Source organism: Mercenaria mercenaria, chromosome 5, assembly GCF_021730395.1.
Source record: "Mercenaria mercenaria strain notata chromosome 5, MADL_Memer_1, whole genome shotgun sequence".
Lineage (NCBI taxonomy): Eukaryota > Metazoa > Mollusca > Bivalvia > Venerida > Veneridae > Mercenaria > Mercenaria mercenaria.
This window is the reverse complement of record NC_069365.1, coordinates 62,152,724-62,166,179: the sequence shown is the minus strand read 5'-3', so window position 1 is coordinate 62,166,179 and position 13,456 is coordinate 62,152,724.

Genomic DNA, 13,456 nt, shown 5'->3' with positions numbered 1-13,456 from the left:
AATGCAAAGGACTTTAACCTGTGGAATAGAAAATCTTCCTGTATCATTCACATCAAGATCATTTATCTTTTTACTAAATCTTGTGGAGTACTTATGGAAAGAATTGACAGGGGTGAAATGCTCAGTGGTGATTGACAGGGGTGATATGATGGGACCTTTTGACATTTAATTTTAAAAACATAGGAAAGTATTATTTGGTTGACCCTGTCCTCAACCGGTAGCCATTTCAGATCAACAAAATGTTCTTTCTTGATGTGTGACCTAGGATGTAAACCAAATAAAAATCTTACTAATATGTTCTGGGTGATCTGAAGCTGATTCTTCAATTCCTTAGTCAAACCGTAAAACTAGGCTGATGAAGCATAATCAAAATGGCACTGAATAAGTGATGAAACCAACAACTTTTTAGTATGAGCAGTGAGAAATGCACTCTTGCGGTATAGAAATTTTAACCTATCATTGGACTTCTTAATTACTGACCTACCCATGGATTCAAATGACAAAGTGTGATCAATAGTAGCACCCAAATATTTGACAGATGATTTAGAATCAATACTATGGCCATTTCAAGAAATATTCATACTCAAATTAGATTTTAACCTTTGTTTTGACCCAAAGAGAATTGAATCAGTCTTTCCAAGATGAAGAGATAATTTGTTACTGATCAGCCATTTATTGACAGTGTCTAACTCTTGGCTTAATTGTTCTTCAATATGTAGTTTGTTTTTCCCCGCAACTAGTATAGCTGAATCATCTGCATAAAGAAATACAGTAGAGGCCCCAGAATTGACACTTGAGGAACACCATATGAAATATTAGCAGAGGAAGATAAATTTCCTGAGATTTCAACTGACTGCTTTCTATCCGAGAGATAAGATGAAAACCACATAACTGAATATTCCGAAAGTCCTAAAGCTCTAAGTTTCATTAAAAGGATAGAATGATTACCGTGTCAAAAGCTTTTTGGAGGTCCAATAGTATCATACGAACAAGGTGACCTTTGTCCATTTGAAAACGAATATAATCTGTGAGATGAATAAGGCAAGTGCCTGTTGAAAATCCTTGTCTGAACCCAGACTGAAAATTATATAAGAAATCATTCCGTGTCAGATATTCCTCTAACTGATCATAAATTACCCTTTAAAAGATTTTAGAAATAGTACATAGAACGGAAACGGGACGATAGTTACCAACATCAGTCTTATAATTTTTCTTATACAGACAAATCACACGAGCAGACTTTAAATCATCGGGAACTACACCTTGGATAATTGACAAATATATAATGTGAGAGAGAGGACCAGCTCTTACAAGGGCAGAGTCCTTATAACAAAACGGGAAGGGGTTCTAATCCAGTTGCCTTTTTGGGAGAGAGATTGTTTAAGTACTTTATTTTCAGAAACAATTGAGAATGTAAAACTATCAGACTTGACACCTTTAGAAGAATAGAAATTAGAAACAAAGCTACTGCCAAAATTATTTACAATATTTGGAAGTTGATTAACAAGTTTGTCTGCAACAGTTGTATAAAATGAATTAAACTTTTCTGCGATTTTCACTTTATCAAAGCAGACATTTCCATCAATATTCAGACCAATATTTGTTGCACACTGTTTGTTTTTACTTTGAAGACCTAAGTTTTTCAAATGTTGCCATAAAGTTTTTGAGTCATGTTTATTATCTTCAAGAGTATTTTTAAAGAAGTTCTTTTTAGAATTAAAAATCAATCACAGTATTTGCCTTATTTCTCAAAGACTTAAAATTATTATAGTTTTTTTCAGTTCTCTCTTTTTTGAATTTATAGAATGCATTGTCTCTGTCCTTGATACATTGTAACACTTCACAGTCTACCCATTCTTCAGTTCTTTGTTTGACTCAAATCTCTTTAACTGGAGCAATTTCATCTAAAGTTAAAATAAAAATAGCTTTAAAATTGAGCCATGCTTCATTAACAGTACTACAGAGCAAAACAGATGAGCAGTCAACTCCGAGTAATGATTGCTGAAAACTTTCCTTGGAATATTTCTTGGTTGATCGAAAAGACACATTGTTATGCTTATTAATGTTTTCACGAGTAACTTTTCTGGTGCAAAAGATCATTTGGTGGTCACTAATTCCAGTATCTTAAACACCACTTTGCGAGATCTTATATAAATCTGTTACTAATATTAGGTCGATGACTGAACGAGAAGATGTTGTAATTCTAGTAATATTGGTTATAATTTGCTTGAAACAAAACATGTCACAAAATGAATTCAAACTTTGGAAGAGACGACATTTCTTCTTTTCAGACACGTCAGTATTAAAATAACCAAGGATGATTGATTCTACTTTGTTTTTGAAGAACAATTCGAAAAAACACTCTCCAAAACTTCGTAAAAATTAGTTTGCTTTGGCGGTCTATAGAGGGCTCCACATGGTATTGGTTTTGATTTTGAGAGCAAAATATTCACCAAAATTCCCTCTAGCTATAAAGCTCAGTATGTTTTAAGTCGTCTCTGTTGTTGTACGCTATGTTATTGCGAATGTATATGCCAACCCCACCTCCTTTTCGATTTCGATTCCTTCGTTGGATAGAATAACCATTTATAGCAATTTCAGAGTCCGTAATTGAAGAATCGAGCCAGCTTTCTGATATCATTATACATGCTGCATTTTTTAAATTTGCAATTAAACGAATTTCCTCGATTTTCGGTAGTACGCTGCGCACATTTAAGTGTATAAAATGAAGTCCTTTTTTTCTTGAAATTATTGCAATCAATTGGCCCGGGACATGGATGTATATCCCCACTCAAAAGCAAACACACTCGTAACCATTTAGTCATTTTGCCTGCAATGTTGTAGTGTTGTTGTATATGGCATGAATTGTTCTTGTGGCTAGTATTATGTGTTGTCACAAAGTGATTATAAAACGTTAGTTCGCCAAAAGAAATGCTATCAAATACGCCACTCTGAATCACGATACTTTCAGAACATTGTCCGAATTTAGAAATGTCCATGTACTGGTATACTTGAAAATTTGTAGAATAGAAGTATATACAGCATCGTAAAACCAAGGGTAAAAACAGGAACATAAGACTTTGAGAAGTTCATTTTGGTTGATGGTAGGATACTTTTCTTTACAACTGTTGAAAACGACGTATAAGATAAAAATCTGTTTTGTTTACAAAATAAAACAACTTCCTAAGTCATACACCACTAGTTAGGCTAAGGAGGCAGTAAACAGTATTCAGCTGTTAGTGTCGGGGGTCAAATTTACAAATAAGAGGCAATTTACGGAATGAAGTGCATATTTGAACTTCTAAATAATAATAATTGCTAGAATTGAAGTTTCAGCGGCTAGAATTGATTTCACTTATTTAAAGAAAATCAGTTGAGTAGCCTTGATCTTGATAGTATGACGTAATGACTTGCAGGAGCGTATACATGCTTCCTCTGAGCTAGCTTAAAGTGGGGTTGTCATTTTAGCAGGGACTTCAGGAAAAGTGGAATAGTGAAAAAACGGTACGGATGGCACATATGTTTCAGCTTATTTTCAGATTTTACATTGTCTACTGGAGTATGGAACAGAGTAGCAATTGGGGCTATCGTTGGCAGGGAATTTTCTGCAGCGATTGAAAAATTGGCAAATTTAGCTTTTTTCATCATCAGTTTCCGCGACCGGGAGAGCACAAAATTCAGGTCTTGTAAACAGAAAACTAGATATTAGAGATGTATTGCAGATGGTTTGTAACGATAGACATACAGTGAAGTTAATGTTGCAATATCTTTATTTCAGGTGTGTGGTTACAGACTTTTGTGTGAGGTTTTGAAAGTTAGGTAGGCGACTCAAGGCCGAGAAGCTCAGAAAACTGTTTACTGCCTCCTAAATCCGAAGACACTCGAGGTATGAAGGTATTAAATGCCTCCGCTACTATTTTCTGTATAAAATTAACAACTTAAAACATATTTTATCAAGATTTCTAGCCTTTCACTTCCTGCGAGACTACCCTTGTCTTGAACGTCTGTCTTTAGGCAATCAAAATATACCAAAAAATATGGGGTTGACCATAATGCAGTGAAACCATGGTCACGTGACTGAGACACGTGATGAAAACGCTAATATTGCGTAGGTACATATAGACATCAGGAAATACTTACTTCACTATCATTTTACAAGGCAGCTTCAAATCAACTTTTGAAGCATATAACGTAGCTTAAAATCATCTGCGGACATTCCTTTTTACAACCAAGCATCAATAAAGCTTATATCTGGCATGAAAATGGCCTTTACTAGGCGGGAAAATCGCACTATATATTGATATGGACTACATTCGAGTGGACCACGGAGGCAATCCGGCTAATTGCCCCTTCATGCCTCGATGAAAGCCTTTAGATTTGAACTGCCAAATTCGCATAAAGAAAGTAGCTAGTCCTTGGATAACAAAAAGAAAGCAGCGTTAAGCATTTGCAATATCAGCTGGGAAAAGGATTTGAAGTGATGTTACTTATCGGTAGAAATCACCCAAGAGAAATTTGCTGTTAAAATATTGTAATTATAGAATTTAAAAAAAAGTGTCTTCCTACGCGAAAGTGACCTTCAACGAATGGAATCATGCCTATCCCGCGTGAACTGTATGGGACAATGCTTACCAATTAATCACATGGAATTAGACGCTTCCACTGAAATTATCTGCGTTTATCAGTTGTGTATTGTTTAAACCTTCATGGCTGTAGGTTTTCTGTGTGTGTTTTTTTTTAATTTAACGTTTAAGATACGGAACACGTGTTCTTTTGCAGTGGAATTCCAACTGGCATCTATTTGTTTGTTTTGTTGGGTTAAACGTCGCACTGACACAATTATAGGTCATATGGCGACTTTCCAGCTTTAATGGTGGAGGATGACCCCAGGTGCCCCTCCGTGCATTATTTCATCACGAGCGGGCATCTGGGTAGAACCACCGACCTTGCGTAAGCCAGCTGGATGGCTTCCTGACATGAAGAATTCAACGCCCCGAGTGAGGCTCGAACCCACATCGAACATGTTATGTTTGTTAATTGACAATACGCAAGTCATGTTATTTGCTTTTGAGGTTTAAGACAATATTCTATGAGCATTCAATACCGCTACATTTCTCTTAGGGAAAGCCTAGCTATTTTAGATTAGCATTCGCACGGTGGATCATGGTATTGGTACGATGCAGAAATCTGTTTGAGTTTGTTACTTCTCTTGTCTTACAGACTCTTAATTTATTTACGGCTGAAATTGGAGTCTAAAGAAATATGTATGCTTGTAATTGGTTTGTTAAGTGACAGGGTACAGTTTCGCATTTGGCATTTGGCCCGAGCACGTTTTTTGAATAAAATAGGCAGATGTACTTTAAAGGCCTTTATATAAAACTGGTTATTTATGGTGTTTATAGAACTAAGGATTCTTGCGAATGAGTAATTATTGTGTAAAATAAATGAATAAATGCTTGAATCGAATTTCCCAGAACCGTGTAGGCGGCTGGGTCTAAAATCTTACGTGATGAAACGGAAGTCAGAAAAAATAGAAACGTCATCCATCCATCCATCCATCCATCTAGATTCAGTTCAAATTTGCGGAAAAAGTAAACGGTTATGAGACACTTTTCTTCCCACCATTATTATCCTCTGGTCACATGCTTTAAAAATACAGATATGATTTAGGTAAGTCATTTGCAGATACAGCGGTACAGGTCGCGCAAGGCGTGCATTTTGGGTCATTTTTGTCTCAAAGGTCCTAAACCGGAGTTTTACTCGTTTTTATCATAGGAACAACGGAATCGACAGGCTGAAAATGTCACATGATGAAGTGTTAAATATATGCAAAACATCCTTTCCGGGAATTTCTCAAAATTGGAATTTTAATGATTTTTTTCCGCACTGGTATCAGATTCGTGGAATTTTCAAATTTACTGTCCCTTGTCCCCGTAACTGACGCTATATTGCTTAAAACAGATCAGTGGAACAGACTACAAACAGAATCAGTTCCAATTCCGACTTAGAAAAAATATTTATAATTTTTCCCTGAATAAATACCAAAAATGCCATTTGTTTTTCGGTGCAAGTTTCGGATTTGTAAAAATAATCCTTTCGAAAACAATATTCCGGGATTCCTCTTCAGAAATGTCTCCACGATTTTGACAAACCACTGGAAGCAAGTTGTCGAGATTTTAATTATTGAGTAGTCATCTCCTCGTTGTTATTATTGTAGTATAATGGTTGATTTTGTCGGATAGTTTTTATGTTATTAAACTGAATTTTCTGTAAGTTTGCAATTACGCGTGATCATGTCTTAGTCATGGTCTTGCGCATCAGCGGTCATAATTGTCAACATTCAACAGTTAGACATCATTGACTAAAGTGAGATATTGATACCTCCTTCAACTGCGTTCAGCTTTGCGAAACCCATGTCTGTTACTCACTCCAGTGACGTACACTTGGCCATTGACCTGTTTATGTGAGGAAGTTGTCACGAGTCGTGACTCACACTCTACTGGTTCTTATTGAAAGACTGTTGAAATCTGGCATGAAACCAACAAAACAAAGGGTTTTTGAATGTATCTGACTTTAATGGTGGTACTTAATAGGCTGGTATTACTGAGTGTATACATTTGTTTAACTGACATCCATGATCTTGCAATGAGCTCCTTGCTGTCAGCACTTTCAGTGCTTTGATTTATCTATGTGATTCAATATCATAAGGGTGTTACTCACATTGTTATAAACATTCTGACGAAGTATGTCAAGGTGGGCTTGTGATAGTTGATGGTTGGCTCGTGATCCTTTTTTCCTTGATCGCATATAGAGATGAGACTATGAAGTATAACTCGTGAGCCTTTAGGTGATCTTGGAAACTACATGGCTTTCCTTCAAAATCCTCAGTGATGCATTTCATTTCCAACAAAATTTGCGTAACCTATTTCCTTTCACACAATTTTTCAATGCTGACTTTCATTGTCCGAAAAGTAACGCTTCTGTCCCTCCATTATGATGTTTTTCATCTGAGTTATATTCAATCATTCCAGTTTTACACGAGAGCTTTACAGTCATGTAACATGAGCCTAACTGGTTTATATGACATAGTGACATTCTGACCTGACATGGTCAAATTTGCTGCCAGTTGCATTCCACACAATTACAAACATTCTGCGTAAGTTTCACAATGCTTCGGTGGTAAAAATAGCTTACAGTTGACAATGTACATGAAAGATATATGTATTAGTACACGCTTAACTCTACACTCTATGCTAATTAATACAATTCGGGTATTATTACAAAAGCTCATATTTTGTTTGTTTAATTACATTGTATTTATTACACTTATGTTTGTATTAGTAAACGCATACCTAGCGCATTCCATAATAAAAGTGAAGCCCAATGATATATCAAAATGCCCGTTCTCTACTTTAACAATTCATTAGTATATCTGCACTAATTCAAACATGCACATGCGTGCCTAATTTGTCCTGAATCCAGTGTCAGAAATAATGATAAGTCGTTATTGCATTAGTTCTAGTCCAGGTAAAGCCAGTGCTGTTTAATGTTGGTCTTTCACGATAAAGACGACCTAGAACCTCCGGTATGCCTTAGTTGCCATTCGAACTTAATTCATTAGGTCATATCATTTGGTGTAAATATGTAACAAGATGCTCAAGTATTACTTAGCAAAAGAACGCCATCTTTCTGAATGGGATGTTGAAAAAGTTTATAATTATATACTAGTAAGTAGCAAATATCATAGGAACATAACTCCTTGCAAAATCATGAAGCGATAATATGAGCTCCTCAGCACTCTGCAAGTATTCCGGTTATGAAGTACATCGAACAGAACAGAGGCCACATCTGACTAAAACAAGCTATGAGCTCAGTTAGTTATCTATAACATGAGAGACAAAATAGCATAGAAAATGTTTCTAATTGATATCTATCTCGCCCAATACATTTATAAGTGTTCATTGCTTTCAATATAGGACTTCAGTTCTATAAACAACTGAAGAGCATCAAGAGAGTAAGTAAGTTCCTGCATATCAGGTTTTGTTTTGTTCTTGCCCATTGTTTTCTCATTTAGGGCAAACCCATTATTTTAACTGGGGACCATACGCCGCTTTTCAGGGAATTACACACTAGTGTAAGCATTGAAGAATCCATGTCCACCGTCGTATGAACACATCTGCGGGTGTATCTAAATTTTTTTTTGTACTTTTAGCATGTGTAAATGTTGAGTTCTGCTTAACCCAGGGCTAGAGGGCGTGGACGGTAGCATGCATTTCCTACTACTGAGATGCAGGACGTCAGTCCGGTCAGGCTTGCCGAACCGGATAAACTTCCTTCATCTCGACAGAAACCGTGTTTTCGATTTATCCTGTTTCTACAAAATACACTACGGAGCGAAAAAATACATCAACAGTGACTGGATAAAGATATTGACAACCTTGGGTGACCTACTACCAAGTTTGTTCAAATTATTCTGATTCCTCAGAAAACATGGCCGCCAGAGGGCCTGGTCTATTTTCCCTATATGTATATAATGGGGACTTTAAAAAGACTTCTGGTTAGAACATTTAAATATGACTCCACTCCAAGACTCCACTCCATATTTTGCCGCAAGCCTGTTTTTCAGAATAGAAAAGAGAGGATTTAGGTCACTTGTGGAGAAAGTAAAGACTAAGAAAACACCAAGCCCCAGGACTGGAAATATCGAAATGATGAGTACTTAAACCAGAAAACAAATCAGAATTTAATTATTATTTCAAAAAAATAAATAATATGAAAACATCAGCATGTCAGATATCGCTAAACTTTTAACCAGTCATTTGGACAGACAAACTGGTTTTGTTTGGTAGCCCAAATCAAGTTTTGTCAGAATGAATAAACCAAAAGCAAAATGAAATCAAATTACGCTTATGCATTCTTTATGGCCTTGGCATTGATAATATTGGCATATTGGCAATATGGTCGCCGTGTTATCGGATTTTCACATGCGTAGTATAATATATTTCCTTTCATTGTGGGATCAAAATGAATCGAAAATATGCATCATGTAAACACCTCTTACCATATTAGGATGAGCTATCGTTTGCCAACCGTTCTTTCTCTGTCAGCAATTTCGTAAACAATTGTACATCAAAGGTCAAAATTTGAATAAACTTTGTCAGAATCTGTCTTGCACTGAAAGGGATTTGAGTGGTTTGAAAACTTAAATCAGTAGGTAAAGAAAAATTAAGCAAAGCACTGAGAGGACTGATGTGGGCACCGGTTGACAGCTTCTGGTAATGGGCATGAACAGTTAGCTTAAGTTTGGTGATTCTTGTTAAACTACTTTTGATTAATAAGCATTTTCATACCTTTCTTTTATCAAATCAAGGGGTAAAACATTTACTCTGTCAAAGGGGATAAAATAATATATGAGCAAAGCTCGTGTGCTTATTGAAAATTTTGTAAGGTTTGGTTAATTTTGCTCAAAACCTTTTTTGAATTATAAGCATTTTTTTAACAAATCAATGGGAAACACCCTGCTTTTACTGGAACAACGGGAATAACAGTAAATGTGAGCAAAGGTCATGGACTAATTGATAGTTATGTTTTGTTTGGAGATTCTAGTTATAACAAGAGCTTGTAGAACACTTGCATGAATTAACTGACAAGGAAGAGAAATTATTTGGTCACTGCCTACTGGACATTTACGTATTGATCTTAAATCAATAATCATGGGTCATTTACCAGTCTTAAATGACTTCCGTATCAAATGTGATCTTAGACCAAAGCATAATCTAGTTTTCTGGCAAAAAAGTTCTATTGTCAATGTGATATTGACCTTTGACCTACTGAACTCAAACGAATAGGGGTCATTTGCTGGTCATGACAAATCTCCCGATCTCATGATCCTAAGCTCAAGCGTTCTCCAGTTATCGTCCGGAAACTGATTTGTCTACAGACCTACCAACATCCATCATCAAACATTAATATTTACAATATACCCCTCCTCCTTCGAATGAGGGCCATTAAATTTCAAATTAGAAGAAGCCCATGTCTCCCTAGTCTCCCTAGTCCCCCAATGCATAGTCGTAATAGGCAAGAAGTCAATAGAGGATAGGAGCGAAAGACAAAGAGACACTAATGTTTGGCTGCAATAGAGATCATCTACTTGGCATGTCCAATCACCGTATTTAGTTACAAAATTCTGGGTCAAATGGTTCTCAAGTAAACCGTGTTCCATGTTCAGGCCCCTGTGACCGTGATCATATTAGCCTTCCGTCCGTAAGTTTCCGGGTCAAATGATTCTAAAGTTATTGGTTGGAAACTGTTTTCCTATGAAGTTTCAACATTCTGGGCCAAGTGGTCCTCAAGTTATTGATCAGAAACGGGTTTCCATGTTCAGGCCCCTGTGACATTGACAGGCAATTTTTTTAATTTTTTTTTTTATTATTATTTTTTTTCAAATGAGATCTCATCTTGGTAAAAGCAGGCTATGAATATAGTATACATAAATTACATAGATAAAAGACACTTCAGAGTAGTTCTTAAACTAAAGGCAACCATAAAAGAATATTTACAATGAAATTAAATGTTTCATTCAATTTTAAAACAACCAAAACAACTACTACTATCTCCAATAATAGCACACATCATGATTTTCGGGTTGCATTCAGTCATTTTTCAGCTGTAGATTAATATAATATGACACATAATCAGGTTATAAACCCGGCCCGGCCCGGTTCGGCCCGGCCCAAACAACGGAAATAGCCGATTTCTATTGTACGGAAACCGCCGGAAACTTACGGACGGAAGGCTAATATAATTACGAACGATATCGTGTCGATATCATATTACATTCTGTTACTTATATATTTTGAAGATAAAGTCATTTGTTTATATTTATATTCAAAGCTTTATAATCACGTTCTCTTGTAGACCGATAGGCAATACATTTTTTGTATTTCTAATTTAACTGGCACTTATAAAGAGCACCTATTTCATCTGCTTAAAAATTGTAGGACCGCTTTTATTTATATTTTCCCCTCGCCAGTTTGTGAAGGTGGGGATTATCGTCAAAAATATAAGATCTACAATGCATATAATCTTAAAATGAGCATTTTATGTGATTTGGAGTACAGTGCATGCAAGCTGCATGTCCTCAAAGCTTCAGATTTTTACGGTCCCGGACTTTCAGAATCACTAATCTTCATAATCGTCGCACTTTTCACATCAAACTGGAATAATGCAGAATTTTAAGACACTGTTTCCAAAGAAAATATAGCAGATGAGACGAAAGTAGAAAGTGCACTGGGTATTTTTATTACAATTTTGTATCTGTATGAGTCCGAGTATACATAATGAAGCACTGAATGTTTTGCTGGGATACATTTTTTTCTGTGTTTTATAATTCTTTTACTTTATGTAGGTGTTTGTTTTCAAATCACTGTCAATCGCATGTACTTAATATGCCATGCCCCACCCATTACATCATCGAAAAAGCTGTTGGAAACGTGGGTTGAACTCCGAGAGTGTTTTATAACTATGTGTTGCAGCCGTATTACAGATGGATGAGACTATTTTAAAATGCTAATTCAAATGATCTTCAGATATTATAAAATATTCTACAAACTCAATCATTATTTCGTCCTCCACTGAAATAAAATGAACCTCTTTCACCGTAGAAAAATCTAATAAATATCCATTACAAATAAATTAACTGTTTTCACAGTATTCCTTGAAATTACTTTCCGAAATCAATTTTCTGCTGCTAATTCAATGAATTCGTTGACATTGCTCGACAATCAAACATATATTTATAATCTACATATTTTATGTGTAGTCTACAGGGAACGATTGGCACATGTTTCTGATGCAGAGAAAAAATCTAATAATTGATCATTCATACGTTTCAGTATTACTTTCATAAGATTCCTTTGTGTGCATTTTTTTTCTTCGTGGTCGTGTGGCCAGAGTTCCTGACTTGAAATTACTGTAACCCTTTCACTTGGAGTCATGGGTTGAGCCTTGCTACCTATCAAATCTGTATATCTAACTATTCTTTAAGTTTTTACAAACTACATTAACACATGCATTTGCAGTTAATTAACCCGCCCGCTTAGCTCAGTAGGTAGAGCGTCGGTCTACAGATCGCGGGGTCGCGAGTTCGATCCTTGGGCGGGGTGTATGTTCTCCGTGACTATTTGATAAACGACATTGTGTCTGAAATCATTAGTCCTCCACCTCTGATTCATGTGGGGAAGTTGGTAGTTACTTGTGGAGAACAGGTTTGTACTGGTACAGAATCCAGGAACACTGGTTAGGTTAACTGCCTGCCGTTACATGACTGAAATACTGTTGAAAAACGGCGTAAAACCCAAAACAAACACACAAAAGATTTTATAATAAAATTTCAACATTTCTATAACAAGAGCTAGTAGAACAAGAAATGCCCCCATTGATGCATTCAGTAATTGCACAAGGAACAGAAATTATTTGGTCAATATTTATGTTACCTTGACCTTTGACCTACTGACCTCAAAATCAGTAGGGTAATTTTTGACTGGGTGAATCAGAAAAGAGACTATTTTCTCAGGGTTTGTTGTATTTGAAGTTTCAAAACTGGAATTATTTCGAAATTTGAACTGCACACGTTTGTTAACAATGGCTAAAATGTTCATTTAAAAAGGAGGGAAGTTAACATTGTGTGAATTAATGGTTGTATATACCGATGTTGAAATAGCTTGTAGCTCGACCCGATCGTATTATTCTGTGTTAAAAGATATGCTTGTATTGTTTAATATATGAAAGAAAGAACAAGCAAATATGATTAAAATTTAAAACATGAAGTTAGCAGTTAATTGTTGAAACGCGAAAGTTCATTGCTGTCACTACCCTCCCGTTTATTCATGTTAAATATTTATCCTATTAAAATAGATTGAGCGGTCATGTTTATGGGGAACCGGGTTCTAAATTTTGCGTAAAAGTTTGGAAACGGCACCGATCTTTCATATTTTATACTTCAGTTCATTCATTTCTATAACATATTGTAACTCCGGTGGTCCTCTCCATACATATTACCCGGTTTTGTTTCAAGCCAAAAAAGTTAAAATGACATCGATTTAGCTATATCCAGCTATGTTTTTCACGTTATTCAAATTTGAATTATTGTACACATACAGTTGTAGAATTTATTCATACATAATTTGCTCATTTATATATACAGAAATTAGATAGAAATTTTTATACATTAATCGATTAGATAATGAAAAAAAGTTACTGAGTTACTCATCTTTCTGAAATGACGCAGATTATCAGGGTAAAAAGTAAGCATAATTTTTTTATTCTGGATATAATATAACTTGTTTTCGGTAAAACTAAGCTGTTGACTGATATCTCTAGGTAAATTTAAAAAAAAAACAACATATAGAAATTAAGGATGGAATGTCTTAGAGGTGAAATAACTACCGGAAGAACG